We start from the raw sequence: 25,241 nt of genomic DNA on the forward strand, positions 1-25,241 counted from the left end.
TGCTGGTGAATTCAGCTCTTTGGCTTATGCTTTCAGTTTCTGCTGCCCTGCATATCTGGAGAGCTATTTCTAAAATTAAATCTCCTTCATGGAGTAGTCTCATTCTTAACACATTGTCTTTAATGCCACAAATGATTCTATCTCTGACCAGAGACTTTGTTAACTCACCAAAATCACAGATTTTACCGAGTCTCCTTAATTCTGTGAAATATTGCTCTGTGGTGTCATCAGTTTTAAGCATGCAAGTAAAAAATTTGTGTCTCTCAAAGATCTCATTCCTTTTTGGCATACAATATTCTTCAAATTTAGTCAGCATATTAATTAACTTCATGCTTTCACCTTCTTCAAACTTAGTTGTTATAAATATCCAATGCTTCCTCCCCAGCAACATGCAAAAAGATTGATTTCACTTTATCATTTTTTCTCCTCTGCTCCTACATCTGCTAAATACAATTCCAATCACTGTTGGAATTTTTTCCAGTTCTCTGCAACATTGACTAACAATTGCAGACTGGATGGAGATTGCAACACATCCATTTCTGGCTTTTGTTCCTTCTTAAGATAATCAAGTGACAATTGTGCTCATAAAATACATACAAGAGGCTTTGTTCTTCTCTGTTTGCTGCTCCTCATGCTCCCCTTTCCTCTGCTATCAGTTTCAAACACAGGAGTCAAGCTCAAAATTACTGCAGTCTCTTCCTCCTTCAGCACTTCTGACATGTAATAATCTTGGGGTTCCTTTAACAACAAACCAGTGAATGAGAAAGGACTCAAATTTTTATTAAAAATAAGCTAAAGAGCTTCACTGCTACACTGTGTTCTCTACCCCTGCTTCCAGGGTACTCAAAATTCATATATTGATAATACTGTCCTTATAAGGGAGCCCCTTCAAATTATAATCTTGCACAATCATCTCTCTCCAAAAGGTAGGAGAGGGAGACAGACTAAGTTAGTCTGAACAGAAAGGACTGTGTTAAGATCATGCCTGGTACACAAAACAGTGTGGGACAGAAATAATGAACCTAAATTGGTGTGTCAGAAATTAGGTCTAGTTGATGGACAAAATAAAGAGCAGAAGAGCTATTGTTGAGGTTCTTATAGACTTTTGGGGCAAAACTGGCTAGAAGCTGCATGACAACAACTGCTGGCTGGGAGATGGACCAGAAGAAGCAAGCTTCACAATCATGACTGTCCTGTTCTCTCCTGGGACCATGGGCAGGGTTGTCCCTAACCATACGCAAAGTACGCAGCTGCGTGCTGCTCCAGCCCCTGCTTCACCTCTTCCCCATGGCCCTCACCCGTGCTTGGCCCCAGCCCTGCCTCTTCCCACCCCTGCTCCACCCCAGCCCCGCCCCCACTCCCTTGAGGACTGCAGCAGGTGTCAGACCTGCACTCACTGGCAGCGGTAAGTAGAGCGACCCGGCCCCAGCCCCCTCCGCTCCCCTGACTCACAGCTGCATAGCCGGTGAGTGCTGAGGGGCAGTTTCCCCCGGCTTCCCAAGCCCCAAGGCTGGGAGCCAGGGGAGCAGAGCAGAGTGGGCTGGGGCTGGTCACTCCACTTCCTACCGCCCTGTGAGTATAGGGTTGGGCCTGCCCTGCACTCACTAGGAGGCAGGAAGTGGAGCGACCCAGCCCCAACCTCTTCCACCGGCTTGTGCTGGGGGGCGGTTTCCCCCCTGCCCCCTAAGCCTGCTCCTGCCCCCCTGTGGAGGCTTGGGGCCAGCCCACCCACCCCCGGGGAGGCCTGGGGCACCACACATCACCCCCATGGGGGGGCTGCATAGAGCACCAAAATGGCTAGGGATGGCCCTGACCATGGGATCCACCATAACACTGTTAGGACTTCACTGTCCTGATTGTGAAAAAAATCCTGGCCACTCTGGGCCAGAGAGTGGGACCTAGATGATACTACCACCTCTACTGGCTCAAGTTGAATCCCTAACACCACCTGGAATGTGAGACTTTGTTGCCCTCCAATCTGTGTATCCTTTTCCTTCCCCTGCTCATTTCCTTTCTTTTCTATCCCTCTCCTTTTGCCATCTGTTTAAAAGAGTCTGTTGCTTAGCCAGTCAAGACTGTATATTTTGCAACATTGCTGTGAGTCCGTACCCAAAGAGGCAGCTAAAAGCAATGCTCTAAATAGTCCGATGCTCATACAGTAAGACTATGTGCCATGCCTGTTTCTTTCCAGCAGTGAGGTTGTAAGGAAAAGTCAACATCAGAGACAGAAGCTATATTTTCCTTTTCTTTTCTCTCCCGCTTGTGTGTGTTTGCCTTCCTGGAAACAGGAACGAATTTCAACAGCAGCTCCAGCCCATTCCAATGAACTGTTTCTGTGTTCCCCAAAAAGGACAATTATTACCATCTAAGAGACTCTGAAACTGGGTTTTTTCCTTCTAAAAATCTCTCTGCAGCTAAAGGAAAAGAGAACTAGGGGTGTTGTTAAAATGAAAGTCCTTCTTAATACTTTACATTTCAAAAGCTTTAGCTAATTTTCTTTCTTTTTCTGTAGGGTTTAAAAAATGTTAAAAAGATGTTTAATACTTTTGCCATGGTACTAAGCTGAGGTCTCTATATGCGGAACCCTGAACCTTATTTAATATTGTACAGTGACTGGGTCATGTTAACACCTTTGGCTCTTTGGGCCCATTTATTCTACTAAAATTAATAAGACAGAGGGGTCTATGTTATACCAATAAAATAAAAACCAGCGGGATCTTATTAAAGGGGATAAGACAAAATGTCACATTTATTGTGAATACAAAAAGAATCACAGTAGGCAGTCAGTTATAGCTATAACATTTCATTCGGTTTCAATTTCATTCACACGTTCGTTCGTACACACATGCAGGTCCTGCAGCTGCTGTATAGTTACCAGTCCTGAATGTAGCTTGAGTTCGTGGCTTGGCTTTGTAGCTTGTGGCGGCTAACTGGCCAGGAAAGCTGGGCACAAGAAAGAACTGGCTCTCTGTTGGGCATGCACTGATGCCCTTCCATGTTGGCAGCAGAATGTTACCCTTCAAAGTCTTCCATCTCACCATCCTTTTTTGTAGGCTTTAGTTTGAATCCAGAGTCTATAGGTTTTGCTGTGTCTCGCTGCCTCTGGGTCGGGTGTGATTGATCACCCGTCAGTTGCAGACATGACTTTCGGCCTAGGACCTGGCTTTGATATTTCTTCAATTGTACTTTTGTTCTTTTCTTTTGAGGGTGGACTCCTCTTACTTTGTCAGGGTTGTTGTCTGCGTCTTTAGCCGTTGTGTGTTTATACTTTATTTCAGCAGGACAGGCTGGGGCTGGAGGTTGATTCCATCATCCATTCATATCTCATTCACATATCTAAACTAAACTAATAAGATTACAGCAGGGTTTTGCAGAAATGAAGGTTGCAGCAAGCTTTTACAAAATGAAGTGACCATTTTAAAATGGAGTTTGGGACAAGTTAAAATGGAGTTTGAGTTACAATATGGATAAGTGTAAGGAATGGCAAACAGTGAACAGAAGTTACAATAGAGACAAGTATAATGAATGACAAACAGTGAGCAGAAGTTACAATGTTAAAACAGTGTAAGTTTCAGCGAATAAAGCAGCAATTGGATTGAAAGTGAAACTCAATTAGCCAGTTGTTGGGGTAACCGGTTTTATGAATGAATGTTGTTTCATTCATAAAACTTTGCTTATGAAGTTATATTAATAAAGTGAACAATTAAAAACAATTTCATTGATTAGTTCTACACCTAACACATGTTTGAGTGCTTTCAAAATAAAGTTCAGACATGGACACAATCATTGTGTGGTAGAGAAATTAAATACAGTGCCTGAAAAATGCTATATATATGTATATATACATATATATTTTTTCATTTTGAATTTCTTCTCTGTGTCAACAATTGAATGATTTAGATTAGTTGCAGAAACAATCTCTTATGGTTAAATCTTATACCACTGAAGTCCTGTGAGAGCAGGATCAGGCCCTTAGTTGTTATTACTGTAGATTTCATCTGTCTGGTTTAAATGTCCTACTATCTGGAATATTTATTAGCCATTAATCATTATCACTTTTAGTATTCATACACAGATAAGACCATGATAAGCACTGTAAAAATTTAGCCCAAAACAAATATAATCATAGCACACGGATAGCACTGTAAATAGATATCACCATCAGTTTATGCCTAGTTTATGTTACAGTAGTGTTCACAGCCAGGTCAATCCTGTGTTCAATGAATTAAATGACAAAGCTCCCATGGATTTCACTGTAGCATTAATTACTTGTAAATGGTAATTTGCAAGACTATTTAAACTAGTAGCCCCAAATTCTGATCAGTTACATGTTATAAGTCTGTAATAATTCCACTGTTCAGTACAGTGAAGTTACTTAGATTCACACCAGTGTAACTGAGAACAGAATTTTGCTATAGTTTTGTAGGTTTTCAGTGGTAACATGAATTGTTTCTTCAAATATTTGCAGTATTTTTACAATTTTCTCTTCTTGGAGATGGTCTTATTATAAGATCAGGGCCTAAATTAATAATTTCTACAGTTAACAGTATATACATCCAACAACATATTTCCACTTCACATCAAAACAAGGGGCAAAGGTAGGTTTTGGTGGGTGGTATAAAATCAGCTGAGGAAGTGATGAAGAATTATATAGCAGAGAGGAACTGACTGGATCCCTTCATCATTTGCGTCTGGACTTTCCAATACTTGTTGTTTTTCTTTAAAGGTATAGAATTTTTGTAAAGAAATCGTGGTACTGTATTTGGGTGCTAACTGGGCTCTCTTAAAACTTGTCCACTTTTTACTCTTTTAACAAAGTTTTGTATTTGCGTATTTAAAAACAACTGGAATGTAAAGAATAGCAACCTCAAAATCAAACATGAAATATGTCAGTTGATATAGGATTTTTTCTTTAGACATCACAAAATGCTGTGCATATGATAAGTTACGGTATCTTTAAATAATATCTGAGAGTTATAGAGATAATGGGTGGACAGCCTTAATCCATTTACTTTAAAGACAGATGCATTTAATTGATTTCTTAAGTTTAGAGCACATCATGGGTTAGTTTAATGTGACGATAATATCTCCTATTTTAGGACAATGATCACTGCAAAAGAACTATTTGACAGTATATGGACTTTATTTTGCACTCCAGCAATCTGACACTTTAACTAATGTAAAATATACTCAATATTCACACTTCAGCAATATACCACATATAAAAAATAGTTTGAACTTCCATCAGGATCAGTGACTAAGCCAGTCATTCATCTGATTTCTCTTCCTTAAAGGATGTTAACATTTGTTCACCCCATTTTATTGAAGTTAATTGAATTTCATAGAAATGTAGGGATGGAAGGCACCTTGAAAGGTCATCTAGTCCAGTCTTCCATGGTGAAGAAGTGGTGAGACTACCAAGACCATCCCTGACATGAGTTCGTCTAACATAGTCTTAAAAAAACCATCTGGTGATGTGGATTCCATAACCTGCCTTGGTAACCTATTCCAGTGCTTAACTATGCTTATAGTTAGTAAGTTTTTCCTAATAAACATCCTGAATCTGCCTTGTGCAGCCCTAGAGGATATAAAGAACAATGGATCACTGTCCTCTTTGTAGCAGGCTTTAACATAATTGAAGATTGTTATCAGATTCCCGTCAGTCTTTTTTCCCTTCAAGACTAAATGTGCCCAATTCTTTCAACCTTTCCTCATAGGTCATGTCTGAGGAATTTGAAACTCCTCAGAAGACTATATAATAGCTTTAAACAAAATCAGTATTTAGCACCATTCAGGAGGAATGAAACAAGGTAAGAACAACATATCTCCTTAAAGAGAGAAATATGCTATAGTTAGAAATATGTTATTGTTGATTGTAAGGCTGTTATTTTTCCATCACAATTGTTTATACTACTTAGGTTTTAGTTTAACAACAATAATCCATTTTAATGTCTTTTTGCTAGTGTATATACCTGGCTATTTCCAGCTTTAGCTTAAAAATGGTATCACTCAACTGGATCAAAAATTTGAGGCCTGATTTTTATATAATATTCTGTAAGCCAAAACTTTTATTGCTTTGTGATTGTCAAGCTTCCAGGCTTTGTGGGAGTGCATTTCCAGGCTTCATGGAGGCAGGGATGGCAATTTTTCTAAGAATTTGAAGAAAACAATTTTTTAAAGACACAAATAAAAACAGACTTTTACTTCTAGCAGGCCAGATTCTGATCACCTTCCTCAAGTTTGGGTAGCATCTTTATACCACTGTAGTCAATGGATCTATATGTGGAGTAAGATACTACTCAGCATGAGTTAGTATATCAGACTATGACCCCCAAATGAGCAATAGTTTGCGAAAAATCAACTTTGAAATTTGGAGAAAATAATCACTGGAAACTGTAACTGTAAATCACCTAGAAGGATCTAAAACAGTAAAGTCCAGAGTCTGAGCTCAGTTACACGAGTATCAGTTTGGACTAACTCCACTGCAGTCAGTTAAGTTAATCTGGATCTGACCCCAGGAGTTTGAATGTCATCATTACTTAATATTTTTACTAAAAATCCAATGTGAACAGTTAAAACAAATTTACTTTTCTGGATAGATTTTTAAAATCTGCTCCCAGCAGCTCTCATTGAAAATATGACCACTAATGTAAGGACTAAAATGGGTAAGTTTTCTACAGAATACGTTCTACTTTCTGGTGGTGCTTACACTGAACTGGAATAAAGACAACATCAATATTTGCCAGTGCATTATGGGGCATGGACCAGTGGATGCTTCTGAAGGGATGTGTTGCATTCTCATTCTTTCCTGTTTCCCTGGGCATGTCCACTTCTTAGCAAGCACCACCTACTTTTGCAGGAGTAATGGCCCTTTATTGCCTCTACCTGCCTCCTCCAGCATGAATAGAGTTACCACCTGTTATGGTGCATGCTCACCATCCAAGCACCCCTTCACATCAGGGTGCAATGTTGCTGGGAGCAATATTACTGCACTGTTGCTGCTGGTGTATGCCTGGTGAAGACGCTCTATGCTGACAGGAGGGCACTTTCCCATTAGCATCATTATTCCACCTCTGTGAGAGGTATGGCAGCTATGTTGGCGTCATCTCCTGCTGACATAGCACTGGTGAGCAGCACTTAGGTCACTGTAACTTGCGTTGCTCAGGGGGGTGACCTTTTCAAACCCCTGAGTGACATGAATTAGATCGACTTAAGTGATAGTATAGATCTGCCCTCAGTAGCAACCAATTAACATTGATCTCAGGCAAGATAGTAAAGTGGCTGATATGGGACTTGCTCAATAAAGAATTATAGGAAGATAATATAATTAATGCCAATCAACATAGGTTTATGGGGAAAAAAATCCTGTCAGACTAGCTTGATATCTTTTTGATGAGACTACACTTTTGGTTGATAGATAACGGTGTTGCTGTAATATACTTAGACTTCTGTAATGTTTTTGACCCGGAACCACATGACATTTTGATTAAAAAACTAGAACGATATAAAATTAACACAGAACACATCAAACAATGTGACAGGTCTCAAAATATAATTGTAAATGGGGACTCATCATTAAGCAGGTGTGTTTCTAGTAGCATCCTACGGGGGTCAGTTTTTGGCCCTATGCAATTTAATATTTTCATCAATGACCTGGAAGAAAACATAAAATCATCACTGATAAAGTTTGCAGATGACACAAAAATTGGGGGAGTGGTAAATAATGATGTGGAGAGGTCACTGATAAAAAGGATTCTGGATTTAGCACAGCTAAATGTATATGTATTCATATAAGAATGAAGTATATATGCCATACTTAGAAGATTGGGGACTCTATCCTGGGAAGCAGTGACTCTGAAAAAGATTTGTGGGGGGGAGTGGATAATCATCTGAACTTGAGCTCCCAGTGCCTAAACTATGGCAAAAAGGGCTGATGTGATCTATAGATACATAAATAGGGGAATCTTGAGTAGGAGTAGAGAGGCTATTTTACCTCTGTATTTGCCATTGGTGCAACCACTGCTGGAATTCTGCATCCAGTTCTGGTGTCCACAATTCAAGAAGGTTGTGGATAAATTGGAGAAGATTCAGAGAAGACCTGTGAGAATGATTAAAGAATTGGAAAACGTGCCTTATAGTGCTAGACTTAGGGAGCTCAATCTATTGATCTTAATAAACAGAAGGTTAAGGGACGACATGATCACAGGCTAAAGGTACCTAAATGGGGAACAAATATTTGATAATGGATTTTCAGTCTAGCAGAGAAAGCCATAACATGATCCAATGGCTGGAAGTTGAAGCTAGACAAATTCAGACTGGCAATAAATCATACATTTTAAATAGTGAGGGTAATTAACCAGTGGAACAATTAACTAAGGATCGTGTTGGTCATTGGTAAGTTTAAAGTCAAGATTGGAAGTTTTTCTAAATTATATGCTTTAGGAATTATTTTGGGGAAGTTCTGTGGCCTGTGTTACACAAAAGGTCAGACTAGACAATCACAGTGGTCCCTTTTGGCCTCTGAATCTATTAATTACGGCACAAATGCCATAGATGTAACTAATTGGCTATTAATACCTTTCTATCCTGTGATAGGGTTTCACTATGTCACATGACCTCTTTGTAATTTGTCACAACATGATTGGGTTGCTAACACTTTGGAGGACAGGATTAGAATTCAAAGTCATCTTGACAATTTGGGGAATTGGTTTGAAATCAACAAGATGAACATTCAAAAAAGATAACTGCAAAGTATTACACTTGGGAAGAAAAAAATTAAATGCACAACTACAAAATGGGGAATGACTGGCTAGGCAGTAGTACCGCTGAAAAGGATCTGGGGGTTATAATGGCTCACTCACTGAATATGAGTCAACAATGTGATGCCGTTTAAAAAAGGCTAATATCAAAAAGGCTGAGATAGTAGCAATCTGGTCACCATTTAGAAGTGTTAATCTCCCACAATTTACATAGAGTGCTCGAGATTAACTCTGTCTGGATGTGTGTGCTTGTGGGAAGTTCACCTTCTGTAAGAATTTTTTTAATTAGACATATATACTTTCATTTGAATTATGTGACATCTAAAAGTGTATTTTGCAGCTCAAGAAAAAATTTGAAAAAATGACAGTGACTGGGGATGAAATTGCCATAGTGGGAGTAGGATGCAATTTTCCCGGAGGTAAATTGTGGATAAATACAAATCACAATACTGACAGAGTATCAAAGAGTGCTGTCATTCAATCATTTGTTTTACTATGTGATAAGAGATCTATAGGAAGTTTGCGCTAGTGTGCAATATGTAGTAATGTTATAGGGAAGGGACTGCATCATTAGCTCTTTCATTTATGGGTTCAGATTACAAAATCAGAATCAGGCTTAAAAATCTGGTTTTGGGAAACAAAAAGCACTGGGCCAAATTTTACCATGATTGAGGTTGCACATTGGTATAAATCAGGAAAAAAATGTGTCCATTTTATTAGAGTTATGCAAATAAAAAGCATGTTATAAATGACAACTCCAGGTAGATAGCTTTTCCTCCTCCTCCACCACCATCAGATTATTTTCCAATATCTTGTCTTTCACATTCACATATCATCCTGCTGCCTGATCCATCTGCCACTGGAGTCCCATTGACTTCAGTGGGAGCTGAATAGGGCTTTGATGAGTAGGAAGCTTTCTTTCCAACCTCTCCAAGATACAACTCCAATGCATTAATGCTTCCCCCAAAATTGAACAAACGTTCTGAACATTAATATTTATTATTTTATTATTTGTATTGTGGTAGCACCTAGAGGCTCAAGCCCTACTGGAGCCCCTTTGCACTAGCACCCTACATGCATACAGTGACTTGAGGGTCCCTTCCCCAAAGAGTTTACAATCTAAGGACTTGTCTACGCAGCAAGTTACTGTGCAGCTACACTCCAGAAGTTTCACTGCATTCTAGCAGTGTCCACATCAGACATTACCACATGGCAACTGGTGCGCTGTCGATTCATATTCTGGCTTGCATTGCAGTATCTTGCCATATAGACAAACCCTAAGTGAATTCTTTGTATCTCTATTTCCTCTCTTGATTTTATACATATATTAGGGCTGTCAAGCAATTAAAAATTAATCACAATTAATCGCACAATTAAATAAATTAATCATGATGAATTGCATGATTAATCACGCTGTTAAACAATAATAGAATACCATTAATTTAAATTTTCTGGATGTTTTCTAAATTTTCAAATATATTAATTTCATTTGTAGCACAGAATACAAAGTGTACAGTGCTCACTTTATATTTATTTTTTATTACAAATATTTCACTGTAAAAAACAAAAGAAATAGTATTTTTCAATTCCCCCATTACAAGTACTATAGTGCAATCTTTTTATCATGAAAGTGCAACTTACAAATGTAGAATTATGTACAAAAATAACTGCATTCAAAACCAAAACTAATGTAAAACTTTAGAGCCTACAAATGCACTCAGTCCTACTTCTTGTTCAGCCTATCGCTCAGACACACAAGTGTGTTCAATTTCAGTATGTGCTGTTAAAAAAACCCCATTTAATCTGTTTTAAAAAAAATTCATGCAACAGGTGAAGGAGTCGACAATTTCTGGCAAGTACTGGTGGAGGGCAGAAACTGTACCATAGAAATAACCCCAGAAAGATTCAATACCAGAGAATGGTATGATCCAGATGATAACAAACCAGGAAAAAATATGCACGACGCGAGCTGCTCTTATTGATGGGTAAGCCTGTTTCTGTGTTCCAAAACCACTAGCCAAATTTTCTTAAATTATATGTTAAAGCTTAATCCTGTTCCCACTGAAGTAAATAGCTTTGGCTTCACTGGAGCCATCACAATTTACAACATCTGAGAATCTGCCCCTTTTCTCATAAGCAGAGCTGGTCGAAACACAGAATTTCCATTCCACAGGAAATTTCAACATTCAAAATATCTGAAATTTCAAATTTTTTTTGTTTCAGAAAAATCAAACTGTTTCCATTTGCTTTTTTCTAAACAAAACAAGGCAGTTGGCTGCCCCTGATTCCGTGGGGCACACTGGGAATACTCTGCCTGGGTTCCATCAGAACTCTATCGATCTCAGACTGTCTCAGTGAAACATTTTTGATTTTCACAAATCAGCAAATTCCAATTAGAAAAGTATCATTGGCATTTTTTCCAATCAGCTCTACTGTAAAACCTAACAATGCTATATATATATATATATATATATATATCATAGAATTCTATGATTCTATGATATATATAATTTATCTGGGTTACTGGTACAGTATAACTTTAAAAAATACTTTTAATATCTTTTTTTCTTTTCATTCTTTATTTCATTTCTTTATATAGTTGTGTTTTATGAACTCCTCTGTGGCTATTTGGTACCTGTACTCCTGTGAAGATAAATATTTTTGGAGGTGGTGTTTAGAATAGGGAGAAGAGCAAAATTTGTACCTTTACTGGCATGCTGCTTTTTAATAGAGATTTTGGGGAAAGATACAGATGTTTGGCTTATCATGTAATAATAACTGAATATACAAAAAAATCTCTAGTAGTGTATGCTGTATATATATAATATTATTTCCTGGTTTGTATGTCTTAGATTTAACACATTTGACAACAAGCTGTTCAGAATTAATGATCTGGAAGCTGAGCGCATGGATCCTCAATAAAAGTTACTCCTGGAATGCACGTACAGAGCGCTGGAGGATGCAGGAGTCACAATGGAAAATACCAGTGGCACCAAAACAGGGGTTTTTGTTGGTAAGCTCGTAATCTAATGACAAACTATTTCATACATTTAACATCTTGGAAAACAGTACACATTTCCATATACTATAGAAAGTTATCTAACTTTATCTAATGATAGAAAATCTAAAGCTAACATACTAGGAACATACTGTAGGATGTTAGGATGCTGCATACTGTATGTTATAAACAGCTCACATTATCTAATTAGGTTATGGTATTATTCATTGCTACGTAAATGATACTCTAAGGCAGTGGTCTCCAAACTTTTTGGATTGCGCACCCCCCGGGCCAGCTCTAGGGAAGCAAAAAAAAAAAAAAAAAGAGCTGCCACCGGCATGCTGCTGAAGACGGAGCGGGGAGAACCGAGCTGCCACCAGCATGCTGCCGAAGATGGAGTGGGGAGAGCTGAGCTGCTGCCGGTGTGCCACCGAAGACGGAGTGGGGAGAGCCGAGCTGCCGCCGGCATGCCGCCGTAGATGGAGCGGGGAGAGCCGAGCTGTTGCCAGCGTGCTGCCAAAGAATCAAAAGTCCGGGAGTGCCGCTGCCACTGTGGCAGTGGCGCTTCTTCTGTGGCACTCCTCCTGCCGCGTACCTCCAGGAATGGTCTTGCACACCCCCTGGGGTGTGCACACCCCACTTCGGAGACCACTGTTCTAAGGCAGTGGTTTTCAAACTGCAGGTTGTGAGCCGCAGGGTTGCGGAATGTAAGGCTATCAAGGTTCCTTCCCCACTCTGAACTGTAGGGTACAGAGGTGGGGACCTGCATGAAAACCTCCTAAGCTTACTTTTACCAGCTTAGGTTAAAACTTCCCCAAGGTACAAACCATTTTACCCTTTGCCCTTGGACTTCCACTGCCACCACCAAACGTTTGACTGGTTACTGGGAAGAATGTTTGGAAACGTCTTTCCTCCCAAAATCCTCACCAAAACCTTGCACCCCGTTGTCTGGGGAAGGCTTGATAAATATCCTCACCAGTTTGCATAGGTGACCACAGACTCAAACCCTTGGATCTTAAGAACAATGAAAAAACATTCAATTTCTTACAAGAAGAATTTTAATATAAGAAAAGGTAAAAAGAATCACCTCTGTAAAATCAGGATGGTAAATACCTTACAGGGTAATTAAATTTAAAACATAGAGAATCCCTCTAGGCAAAACCTTAAGTTTTTGACAAGAAAGACACAAAGACAAGAATATTCATTCTATTCAGCACAGTCTAATTTCTCAGCCATTTAAAGAAATCATAATCTAATGCATATCTAGCTAGATTACTTACTAAGTTCTAAGATTCCATTCCTGTTCTGTCCCGGCAAAAGCATCACACAGACAACCAAACCTTTTGTTTCTCCCTCTCTCCAGCTTTGAAAGTATCTTGTCTCCTCATTGGTCATTGTGGTCAGGTGCCAGCAAGGTTATCCTGGCTTCTTAACCCTTTACAGATGAAAGGGTTTTTCCTCTGGCCAGGAGGGATTTTAAAGGTGTTTACCCTTCCCTTTATATTTCTGACAAAGGAACTGGGTCGCGGCAGCTCTGGTCCGCACCACCGACCGGGCCTGGTAAAGCAGGCTAGTCCCTACCTGTTCTAACACTGCGCTGTGCCCACGAACTGCCCAGCAGCAGGTCTGGCTCCTAGGCGGGGGGGCCACAGGGCTCCATGCGCTGTCCCCACCCCGAGCATTGGCTCCGCACTCCCATTGGTCAATTCCTGGCCAATGGGAGCTGGGAGGGCAGTGCCCGCGGGCGAGAGCTGTGTGGAGCTGCTTGCATTCCTCTGCCGAGGAGCCAGACCTGCTGCTAGTCGCTGACCGGGAGCTGCCTGAGGTAAGGTAGGGAAGGTAGCAGCCTGAGGTAAGGTGGGAAGCCTGCATGAGCACCCCTGCTGCGCCACTGACCAGGAGCCGCCTGAGGTAAGCCCGCGTCCCAATCCCCTGCCTCAGCCCTGAGCCCCTCCCACACCCCAAACCCCTCATCCCCAGCTCTGTTGGGTCGCGGGCATCAGCAGTTTTCTTCAACTGGGTCACCAGAAAAAAAGTTTGAAAACCACTGCTCTAAGGTTAAGTCTACACTAGAGAGCTTACAGCAGTACAATTGTACTGATGTATCTGCACAGCTGTAAGATCTCTAGTGTAGCCGCTTTAAGACGATGAGAAAGACCGCTCCTGTCGACATAATTAATCCATCCCCACGAGCGGTGGTTGCTACGTTGGTGGGAGAACTTCACGCCCACACCGGCACTTATGTCGTTGTAACTTATGTCGCTCAGGGGCTGGAATATTCAGAGCCTGAGCGACATAAGTTTTGCTGACATAAGTGGTAGTGTAGACATAGCCTAAGTCTAAATCACAAACAGCACTGCCTGGCTAAGGAGTGGGGTGGACACTGTGCTCTCCGGATGGAGGTAGCACTGTGGATGCTTCCCTTGCACTCCTGATGACTCTGGGAGCCTTTGTACCTCCAGCTCCCGGTGCTCCAGCTGGACCGGTCCAGCTCTGCCCTCCTCCCACTGCAGGGCTGCATGCCCACAGATTCAGTAACATGGCCCCTTTCCTGTCACCTGTCTGCTCACAGGGAATCATAGAATCATAGAATATTAGGGTTGGAAGAGACCTCAGAAGGTTATCTAGTCCAACCCCCTGCTGAAAGCAGGATCAACACCTACTAAATCATCCCAGCCAGGGCTTTGTCAAGCCAGGCTTTAAAAACCTCGAAGGACAGAGATTCCACCACCTCCCTAGGCAACCCATTTCAGTCCAGGGAGACTATTGGGAGTGCAGCTCCTGCTCTTGCCTCACCAAACCCAATATCTCATAAGCACACTAAGCCCTGCATGGCCACATGGGATGTTTCTTATACGGCCTTACTGCCCTGCCAGCTGCATAGGGCTGTGTCAATATCGAGCACTAAGCCATGGGCTACACAAGAAAGTTGTGTTGGTTTCACTAAAGGTGTGATTTTAAACCCAGCCCATTAACCAGAGCAAAAGGCTCCGTAGACTCTCTTATTTCCATTTAAACCAGGCTCATTTTGGTTTAGTTTAAGTTACTTAGGAATCCATTTAAGTTAAATCAAAATAGGGGTTTGTCCCAGTGTCACTGAATCAGTTTAGAATCGCACCTTTAGTAAGACTAGTGCAACTTTCTCTTGCAGACAAGCCTTTCATGTCATTTAATACCTTCAGACAGATTTCAAGTCTCAAATATATAGATCAGGAGTGAAATCCAATACAGCCAGGATTTCACCTTAGGTGCTGACATAAAACAGCATAGGATAAAACTAGGAGAGCAAAGAACACCACTAGGTTTAGATCTGATCACCTGTTTTAATCTCTCTTGCTAACATGAAACATGTCTGCTGTTTTTACAGGTCTTATGAATTGAGACTATGAGATCATCGCAAACAGAGCAGTAACTGAAATAAATCATTACGATGGGACTGGGACAGCAATGAGCATAGCTGCTAACAGGATTTCATACACTTTTAATTTGACTGGACCATCACTTGCCATTGATACTGCATGCTCATCATTTCTTTTTGCTTTGCATTACGCAGTTAAACAAGATATTGGGACTAAAAGTAAATAAGCAAATAAATTAGCATTGCTACAGCAATTAAACTGCTAAGGTATATATGTGCAGTACTAGAATTTGACTAATATCACAGCTGGTAAGGACTAAAAGCATTTGCATTTTACCATTACCAAAATGAACAAAATGAAACTTTTGCACTTGCAGTTCCTGTGACAGGCAACAGCAATTGCCAGTCACTTTCACTGATTATCAGCAACCATGAAAGATTTGAGTATGATGTTCTACGGTGCAATCCAGACCAGTGAGGGGTTGTGTCATCTCTTGCCCCATAACCTGGGATGCCTCACAATGCTTTGCTGCTGCAGCTCCCAACCTGGACCCCTCACAAACAGCAAAATAGCATGCAAGTCACACCCTGTGGTAACCCTATCTCTGCCTCTTACTACTTACCTGTAAAGTGAGGTAAACACACATTCCTGTGTTTAAGATTGACTTACCTAATCTGGGCAATGTGTGCTTGAACATGTGCCACCACCAATATTCTTGGGGAATTCATAACTTTACATATAATGTTGCTACCTAAATTTCACCATGATATTGACCCGTGAGTTATTAGTTTTCAAATGATACCTCATATTTTGCACAAAGATTATTACAATAGTGTGTAGGGTGTGAATATAGGGGTGCATTTGGTCACAACAAGCTTTCCATTTTTAGGAACTTGAGAAATTGTTAGTGTCTTCCATTCTGCCCTATCACACTATCATGATACATGACGGGTTGGGTGCTTTTTTTACTTTTATTTTTTTTAGATGAAGAGTATTTACTACCTCAGTGACTTCTAATAATATGTTGCTATCTACTCAGGCCCATTCCAAACACTGAGAATTTTACCATCTATTGGGTTTCAGGGCCTGAAAGTCTGAATATGTCTATGAACTTTCAGTGGGTCAGTTCTGTTTTTATAGTCTCTCTGCAAATTCTTTCATTTTATCAGCAGTGGGCAATGCTGTCAATTCAGTATATTACTACAGTGTATTAATGTAAATCTGTAGAGATGCACAGAAGATGGAAAACAGTCAGACATTTATTTTACTACAGGAGATTGTGAAGCAGCTCTATGTGGAGGAGTGAACTGCATTATAGATCCCCGCACCTTCGTATCTGTGAGTAAAGCAAAAATGATCTCTCCTGAGGGGATGAGAAAGCCCTTTTCTAAAAAGGCAAATGGTTATGGAAGGGGAGAAGGCTGTGGTGTTCTTTTACTGAAGCCACTAAAAAAGGTAGGTTTATTTTTATAGAGCTTCCAAAAATAAGATTTCCAGATAACCAGGACTGTGTAATTCCCATTCTAATATGTCATCCTATAGGACAGCTTTAGATGCAACTCTTCTACTGTGAAGTTAATATCCAGGGCTAAAATATTTAGGCACTTATCCTAGTGTAAGAAAGAAGAGTACACTGAAAAATTAAACAAAATGTTCTGTCTGCTCTTGCTTTTGTGGTCTTCCTTATATTGTAAAAATTCCAAATGATCCCATACATTAATTCCGTCTTCTGAAACAGGCACTAGAAGACCACAACAGAATATGTGGAGTTATAAACATCAGTGCAGTAAATCAGAATGGCAGATCTGTGACTCCAATCACAAGACCATCTCAGACAGCACAGAAAAAGTTACTACGCAGCATTAATCTGACTCATATTGACCCATCAGTTGTGCAGTATGTTGAAGCACATGGCACAGGAACTCCTGCTGGAGATCCTACAGAAGCAGAGAGCCTCGGTAGCATCATTGGTAATAACAGATCTCCTAAAATGCCTGTTTTAAAGATTGGTTCTGTTAAAGGGAATGTTGGCCATGCTGAATCAGCTTCTGGGGCAGCTGCGTTAATTGAAGTTCTTTTAATGATGCACCATGAAACAATTGTTCCATCTTTGCACTACAGAGAGGATATTAGTAGCATAAATACAGAGAAATTAAATCTATCAATTCCAACGAAGAGTTGAGAGAATTTGGAAGAGTAGCTGGTGTCAACTGTTTTGGATTTGGGGAAACCAATGCCCACGTTGTTGTCAGACAGTTCAAGCAAACACAGGTTCTTCCCTCTTTTAAACGACCGATTGAATTATTTGTACTCTCTGTGGCTTCAAGCAAATCCCTCAACTTGACAATGGAAGACACAGCTGAGCAGTTAAACATAAGCAACTCAGTAACTCTCCCAAATTTGGCCTATACATCTGCCTGTAGAAGAAGCCATGTAAATTACAAGTACAGAAAAGCATTTGTTACAAACTCTCTTCGACATTTACAGCAACAAGTTGCATTAGCAGCTAAAACAGAAATAATGCCGTCAAAGACTACTCCACAACTAGTTTTTGTGTTCTGTGCTAATGGAGTAAATTTCAAAGGGATCTGCAAGACGTTATTGAGTTCAGAGGCAGTATTCAGAGACAAATGTAAAGAAATAGAAATGTTATTGCAGCAATATGTACCCATCAGCCTCCTGGAATTAACAGAAAGTGAATGTGAGGATTTCTCAAGGCCAGAAATTGCTCAACCGTTGCTTTTTACTCTCCAAGTTGCCTTAACTTCTCTTCTGAAACACTGGGGAATTAAGCCGATGGCTGCTGTTGGCCATTCAGTTGGAGAAGTTGCTGCTGCCCATTGTGGAGGGTTTCTTTCCCTTGAAGATGCTGTCAAAGTACTTTATCACAGGAGTAGGTTACAGGCGAAGGTTACCGGAGGCAGAATGTTGGTAGCTGGTAACATCCCTGTTCAAGAAGTACCAGAAGCCCTCGGCCCGTATTCTGGGAAGGTGTGCATTGCAGCTTTTAACAGCCCTTCTTCCTGTACTTTGTCTGGAGATGCAGACTCTGTGAGTGCCCTTCAGAAAAAACTAGCTCAACTGTTCAGCAAGAGAGACATATTTTTTCATGTTTTACATGTCCCAGCTGCATACCAGAGCCACATGATGGATCCAATAGTAAAGGAGATGGTGGGTGGAGCATTTACAGTATTTGGAAAAACAGAAACCGGAAATTGAAATGATTTCAAAACTGACTGGGAAGGCTGCTTCCGCAGATGATTTCACTACAAGCAAGTTCTGGGCCCGACATGCTTGAGATCCTGTTGCTTTCACACAGGCCATAGTGACTTCAGCTAGATAAAAAGAAAATATTGTGTTTGTTGAAATAGGCCCTGAAAGAGCATTACAGAGGTTTATAATGGAAATGCTAGGCAAACAAATTAGAGTTTTGTCCTCCTTGCAAACTGATAAAGAATATCAGACGCTTCTTACTCTTGCAGGAAATCTGTTTGAACTGGGATATAATCCTGACTGGCATCACATTTATGAAGGGTATCAAAGTATTCCAGCAGCCTTTCCCAGGTATCAGTTTGATCGTAAGAAGCTAATGACCTATTTGGACATCCATCAACAAGCAAATCGAAGAGCTGTAAACTCAAATTATCCTTTGATTTACAGTTTGAACAAAGACAACACCGAATTCAATTGCCCAGAGTCCCAGGCATTAGCACCCTATTTATATGAGCACAAGAACAATGGTGTTGCTTTAGTTCCAGGTGCATTTTTTATAGAGCTCGCTTTGGCGTCTGTGATGAATAGCTCGAGGCCGAAAGTGCCTTTAAGTACTTGTCAGATTAGTATCAATTTTTTGGCACCATGTGTTTTAATCCAGAAGTCCCATGTTTTAAAGATAGAATTGGCATCACAAAAAACAGTGACAATTTCAAAATACTGTCATCCTCAGCTGCAGTTTATGCATCAGGACAAATTACAAAGAAGAGTGAAGCTGCAGTGGAAGAAAACAGCATCTCCTGTCAAGACATCTTTCAATCAGTAGTTACAGCAGATAAGGTTTATGAAACACTGTCTCAGGTTGGATTTCAATACGGTTCTATGTTCAGACAGTTAAGGGATGTATTTTACTGTGAAGAGCTAAAGGAAGCTATAACCAGCATAAAGGTTAACAAAGCGACCAGAGAAGAGATGTCTGACTATTGTGTCCATCCAGAGCTGTTAGACTGTTTTCTACAGATGACCGCTGTCATGACGACAATAACTTTCCAAACCAGAGCAGGCTTTCCTTCTGGCATAGGCAGCCTTGTAGTTTTCAGACCTTTGGAGGAGGAAATGGTGATATATTTGAAAACAAGCAAATCGACTAGGAACTATTTAGAGGTCTGTGGATGCTTTACAGATAAACGTGGCTCTGTTTTGGCAGAACTGAAACGTGTTGGGATCACTTTTATGAAGCCAACATCCCCCAGAGACAATGACTTGCTGTTTGAAAATAAGTGGAAAGAAATTTTCCGCCCTCGGACCATAGGAAGTTTAGGGGAAGCACCCAGAGTCGTCATGTTTGCTGACAAACTTGGAATAGCTCAGCAACTCAAAAAATACTTACACAATGAGTCACGATACATTATGTATGAAGATTGGGAGACGTTGCTGGAAGCCAAGAGTTCAGAAATGACTACACAACATCAAATGAAAAGGGAGCTTGAAGACTACCAGGAAGTTTTGTTCATGTGGGGAATTCAAAGAAGTTAAATGATGAGTTCCCAAGCAAAGTGGTGGCACATTTAGCTAAGTGTTGTGAGACTTATCGCCAAATTATTGTGGCATTAAGAGAGAAAAAATCCAGTTGTTCAGTTAGAGTAATCACGTATAGAACAACAGATAGAAATGTAGATCATCTTAACCCGGGGTTTGCTTTGTGTGACATGATGAGAACCTGCATAATAGAAGTTTCAGGAATCACATTTCAGATGATTGACATCAGCTCTTCGAGTACACTGGACATCTCAGCCTTAGCGGATGTTATTGTAAAATATAAAGGACAGGATCATCCAGAAATTTGGATCAATCAAGGAAGAATTTACGCTTCAGAAATCAGACGCACACCATTTAAGAATGTGGATTACAGTCAACCTTCAAAGTCTCCTCAGAACTCAGAGATATTCACTTTATACACTACAGATCCTTACCAAGAGAAAGATTTATCTGTTGAAATAGCCAGTAATATCATTACTCAGCTTGAAAATCACAGTGTTGAAGTTCAAATGGATAAAATATGCATCCATTCAGAAGACTATTTTCCTGTTAGAGTTTCAAGCTGTAACTTTGGGAATACGTTGTATTGGAATTCATGTACAATAGACAAACATAAGCTTTTAGCTCTGGACTTCAGTGGCAAAATAACTGCAATAGGCTGTGAATGACAAAAGTTAAGGTGGGAGATCAAGTTGTTTCATGTTATCCTGTTGTTGCATCATCAAGAGTCATGGTTCCAGGGACAGTTTGTTTCAACAGGAAGAAGTTTCCATGCTTTAGAAATGTTCCTTGTGTGTCATACTTTATGGTAGCATGGGAAATTGTAAATCAAACATTACCAAAGGTGAAACACAGTGGACTTTAGGTATTATTTCTACTGAACCAGAATCAGTTTTGTGCAAAGTGCTTACTCTGACAGCACAGGAAACGGGCTGGAGAAAAGTACTTGCAACACCTACATCTGATCAGTGACAACGTGTAAATCAGTGCAATGCCCTTGTTTATCTGCCTCCAGTAGATGGAATGTCTAAGGAATTTCTAGTCCATCTTTCCCACCTCCGAGACCTTGTGATAGTACATGGTAATCAACAGTCTGAATGTTTTCGATACCTACGTGGAAGTGATCAAGGAAATATCTGTGTTCATGTACTGAAACTTATCAGTATCTTTCAGAAAGCATCTCTAAAACAATGGCTAAGGGCTGTCCATGGATGGATCAAATCAATGCAAATGAAACAATTAAAAAACCTGTCATATTCTGTTTTTCAGCAGAATGAGAACTTTGAAAGTACAAACACTGCAGTGACCTCCTATTTTACCTGCAAATCTATCCCACTTGCTGTGCTGAAAGGGGATGTGGAGACCAACAGGATTTCAGACATACCAGTATATGAAGCACAGAAGAAAATGTTTAAGCAGAATGCAGTTTACATAGTGGCAGGGGGACTTACTGGGCTTGGATTTGAAACTGTGAAATTTATAGCCCAGAATGGAGGGGGCTCTATTGCGATACTTTCAAGGAGCAATCCAAGCAGTGAGAAGCAAGAAGAAATCAAGGCTTTGCAAAATCAGTATGAAGGGAGCAGAATAGTCAGTTTGCAATGTAATGTTATTTCTCACTTACAGGTTGAGAAAGCTATCAGTTCAATTGACACAATCTTTCCAAAGAGTCCAATCAAAGGTGTATTCCATAGTGCCGTGGTTTTGATGATGGATGTCTTGAAGCTCTGAACCTGTCTCACTTTGAGAAAGTGTTAAGTCCCAAAGTTGCAGGGGCAATAAATCTCCACCGGGCTACCATAGGGCAGGAACTTGACTATTTTGTGTGTTACTCCTCTGTTACTTCATTTATTGGAAACTCGACACAAGCAAACTATGCTGCTGCTAATTCTTTTCTGGATGTTTTCTGCCACTACAGGAGGAACTGTGGACTTTCAGGACAATCCATTAATTGGGGTGCCTTGAATCTTGGATTATTGCTAAATCAAAATCACATTCAAAATATTGTGGAATTCAAAGGCATAGATATTCTGCAGATACATGAAATGTCTGAATATCTTAAAAAAAGCTTAATTCTGAATAATCCTCAGCAAGATGTAGTAAAATTAAATTTTGGAACTCTAAGCAGTCATGTTCTTTCTCGAATAGTATCACTCAAAAGTCGCTTCTATACACTAATTTCAGAAGAACTGGGCAGTGAGCTTGACCTAGCTGAACAAAGTACATCTCAGAATATATATCACCTCACTGGTGAGTTATCTCAGTAATACAAACTTGAGTGATCTTACAATGAACACATCACTTGCATCACTGGGCATGGACGCTATGTTAGCCATGACACTACAGAATCATATCTTTCATCAGAGAAGGGTGAAATCCCCCTTGTGAAACTACTTGATCCTCACACAACTATGTCGAGTTTAGTACTATTTTTAGAGGAAAGTTCCAAAGAAAGTGGGATACTTGAGAAAACAACTCATGTAGCAGAAAATATCTATTATGGAAACTGATGATAGAAACCGATTCATGTAGCAATTTGGTAATTCTGAAGTTACTTGGACCCTAGTGATATTTTGAAAAGAATCATCATAGATTTGTGATTAGAGTAAAGCTTTCAGTAATAATAAGTTAGCTCTTTTGGCCATTAAATCATCTTAGTTTTGATACTACATTAGCTTTGTTACTCTTTGTTTTATAGGCTGTATCATACCTTGTATATGTAGCACATATTTTTTGTAACTGTGTATTACCAAAAATACAAGTAAATTAATGTATATATTTATTTTGCAGATTTGTATATGAGATAAAATGTAAGGTAAATTGTATATTTTTACAACCATTTTTGGTATTAATCAAGAATAGATTGATTTGACCACATCTTAATTTATGAACATACTAAAATAAAACACAATACTTTAGCCATTATTTTTATTGTTATTTTTATTACTTGTTTATCACATATCTTATTTATGAATAGATATGTCTATTTAAGACATAGATATATCTTTTTGTTCAAGTAAAGAAATGCCTTGCATGACTCTACTGTGTATTGTAAATTAAAAAGTTGTCTCAAAGGCTACACATTTACATTTTTCCTAATGTTTTATTTATAATTTTCACATGTCCACGAAGAATGTCAAAATGAATCAGCATAAAAGCAGGCAATATAACAAGTTGATCTCACTTCTCTATATCCAAATATTATCTATGCTACTAAAGAGCAAACAAATAAGAACAGTAGAAAAGAAAAATCTAGTAAATGTTTCCTTTTTTCTTTATCTTATTTTAATTCTTTTCTTCTCTTTCCCTGTTTTTTCTCCTTCAACCTTTGAAAAAACACAACCTTATTTCACTTAGGTAAAAAAGATAATACATTCTGCAAATCCAGGAGGAGGTAGAAAGCACGATGGAAATGGGGATAATCACTAAGTCACAAAGACCCTGGGTCTCTCCTATTGTAATGGTACCTAAAAATGACAAAATGATGAGATTTTGTGTGGACTACAGAAAACTAAATGCCATCACCCAGCCTGATAGGCATGCTGGATTTGAGTGGGTGGTACTGGCAAATTCCCCTAGATACTGATACCCAGGACAAAAATCTGCTTTTATAGTGGAATCTGGATTATATGAATTTAAGGTTATGACTTTTGGATTAGTAAATTCTGGGGCTACTTTTCAGCAGCTTTTCAATGAGGTGCTGCAGGCATTACCAACATTTGCCAGAGCCGAAATAGCTGACTTCGCTATTTTCAGTAAGACCACCTGGCAAGACCACTTAAATCATATGGGAATTGTGTTACAAAGGCTGAGAGAAGCCAGCCTCACTGTCAAGGTCTCCAAATGCAAAATGAGGGCTGCAGAGATATCCTACCTAGGACACAGAGTGGGCAGTGGGTTGATTCACCCCGATCCTTCGAAGGTAGAAGCCATTTGGAGCTGGCCTGCCCCTCAAACCAAGAAGCAGATCCAATCCTTTACTGGCCTGGCCAACTATTACTGAAGGTTTGTAAAAAGGTCTAGTGGCATTGTGGCCCCCATAACAGACTTTACAAAAATGGGGAAACCAGACCAGGTGGTATGGACAGAGGAGTGTGAACAAGGCTTCCAGAACTTAACAGAAGCTGTGTCTAAAGAGCCAGTTTTGGTCAGCCCTGATTTCAGCAAAACATTTGTGCTGTGTACTGATGCTTCTAACATTAGGTTGGGTGCAGTACTCATGCAAGATGGCATCCTATTGCCTACTTAAGCAAAAAACGCACACCCTTGCATTGAACAAAAATATGGTGTAATCAAGAAAGAATGCCCTGCCATTGTCTGGGCTGTTAAGGAACTTAAATCTTATTTATTTAATAAAAAATGTCCTGTTTTAAGAGATCATGCGCCTTTGACATGGCTGCACCGAGCCAAGGGAACCAATTCTAGATTACTTTGCTGGAATCTAGCCTTACAGGAATTTGACATGGAAATAATTCATATTACAGGAATGGAGAATGTAGTGGCTGATGCCTTATCAAGAATGGGGGAACCCTAAGGTGCATTTAGGAATGTCAGTGACAGCCCTTCATACATCAGTTTTGTATTGAAAATAAAATAGTTTTATTTTCCCCATGTTATTTCTCCCCCCCCCACCCCACCCCCCACTGTTCCTCAGATATTCTTGTTAACTGCTGGAATTAGCCTACCTTGCTTGTCACCATGAAAGGTTTTCCTCCTCCCCCCCCCCCCCCCGCTGCTGGTGATGGCTTATCTTAAGTGATCACTCTCCTTACAGTGTGTATGATAAACCCATTGTTTCATGTTCTCTGTGTGTGTATATAAATCTCCCCTCTGTTTTTTCCACCAAATGCATCCGATGAAGTGAGCTGTAGCTCACGAAAGCTTATGCTCTAATAAATTTGTTAGTCTCTAAGGTGCCACAAGTACTCCTTTTCTTTTTGCGAATACAGACTAACACGGCTGCTACTATGAAATCTTTATGTTTTCAGTAATCCTCATCATATTTGACTTGGCTGTCCGGGTGGGAGCCCAAGGCTGGGTTGCTTTAAGAAAACTGAGTTTTGGATCTGGGTAACCAGTGAGGTATTGTAGAAGCTGTTTTATTGCTGGCTTGGTGAATCTAAGTATTAGAATAACCACCAGTTTGGGGAATTGTCTGCCCTATTCTTTTCCATTTGCCCCAATTGAGCAATCTCAGTGTGGCTCCCTTGGGACCTCATCACAAGGACTTTATCAGAAAAAGTGCTAATTCCAAAGCAAATGGCAAATGTGTGTGATGACTGGAGTTCGGAGACTCAAAGTGCATTCCTCACTCACTGTCATCAAAGGAAAAGCCCACATGGGTAGAGACACTGTCAGCGTGTCTTCTGTCAG

The 25,241-nt window shown here is 40.0% G+C and overlaps 2 long non-coding RNA genes across 2 annotated transcripts; both read left to right on the top strand.

Moving 5' to 3' along the window:
* The first annotated feature begins 5,779 nt into the window (after positions 1 to 5,779).
* Positions 5,780 to 15,319, top strand: LOC119850688. Its single transcript, XR_006279442.1, has 5 exons — positions 5,780 to 5,810; positions 9,100 to 9,178; positions 10,590 to 10,744; positions 11,612 to 11,772; positions 15,125 to 15,319. It is a non-coding gene; the product is annotated as an uncharacterized LOC119850688 (long non-coding RNA).
* Positions 15,320 to 16,389: 1,070 nt separating this feature from the next.
* Positions 16,390 to 22,442, top strand: LOC122455411. Its single transcript, XR_006279443.1, has 2 exons — positions 16,390 to 16,571; positions 16,855 to 22,442. It is a non-coding gene; the product is annotated as an uncharacterized LOC122455411 (long non-coding RNA).
* The last annotated feature ends 2,799 nt before the right edge of the window (positions 22,443 to 25,241 follow it).

The sequence above is a fragment of the Dermochelys coriacea genome, chromosome 2 (assembly GCF_009764565.3).
Source record: "Dermochelys coriacea isolate rDerCor1 chromosome 2, rDerCor1.pri.v4, whole genome shotgun sequence".
Lineage (NCBI taxonomy): Eukaryota > Metazoa > Chordata > Testudines > Dermochelyidae > Dermochelys > Dermochelys coriacea.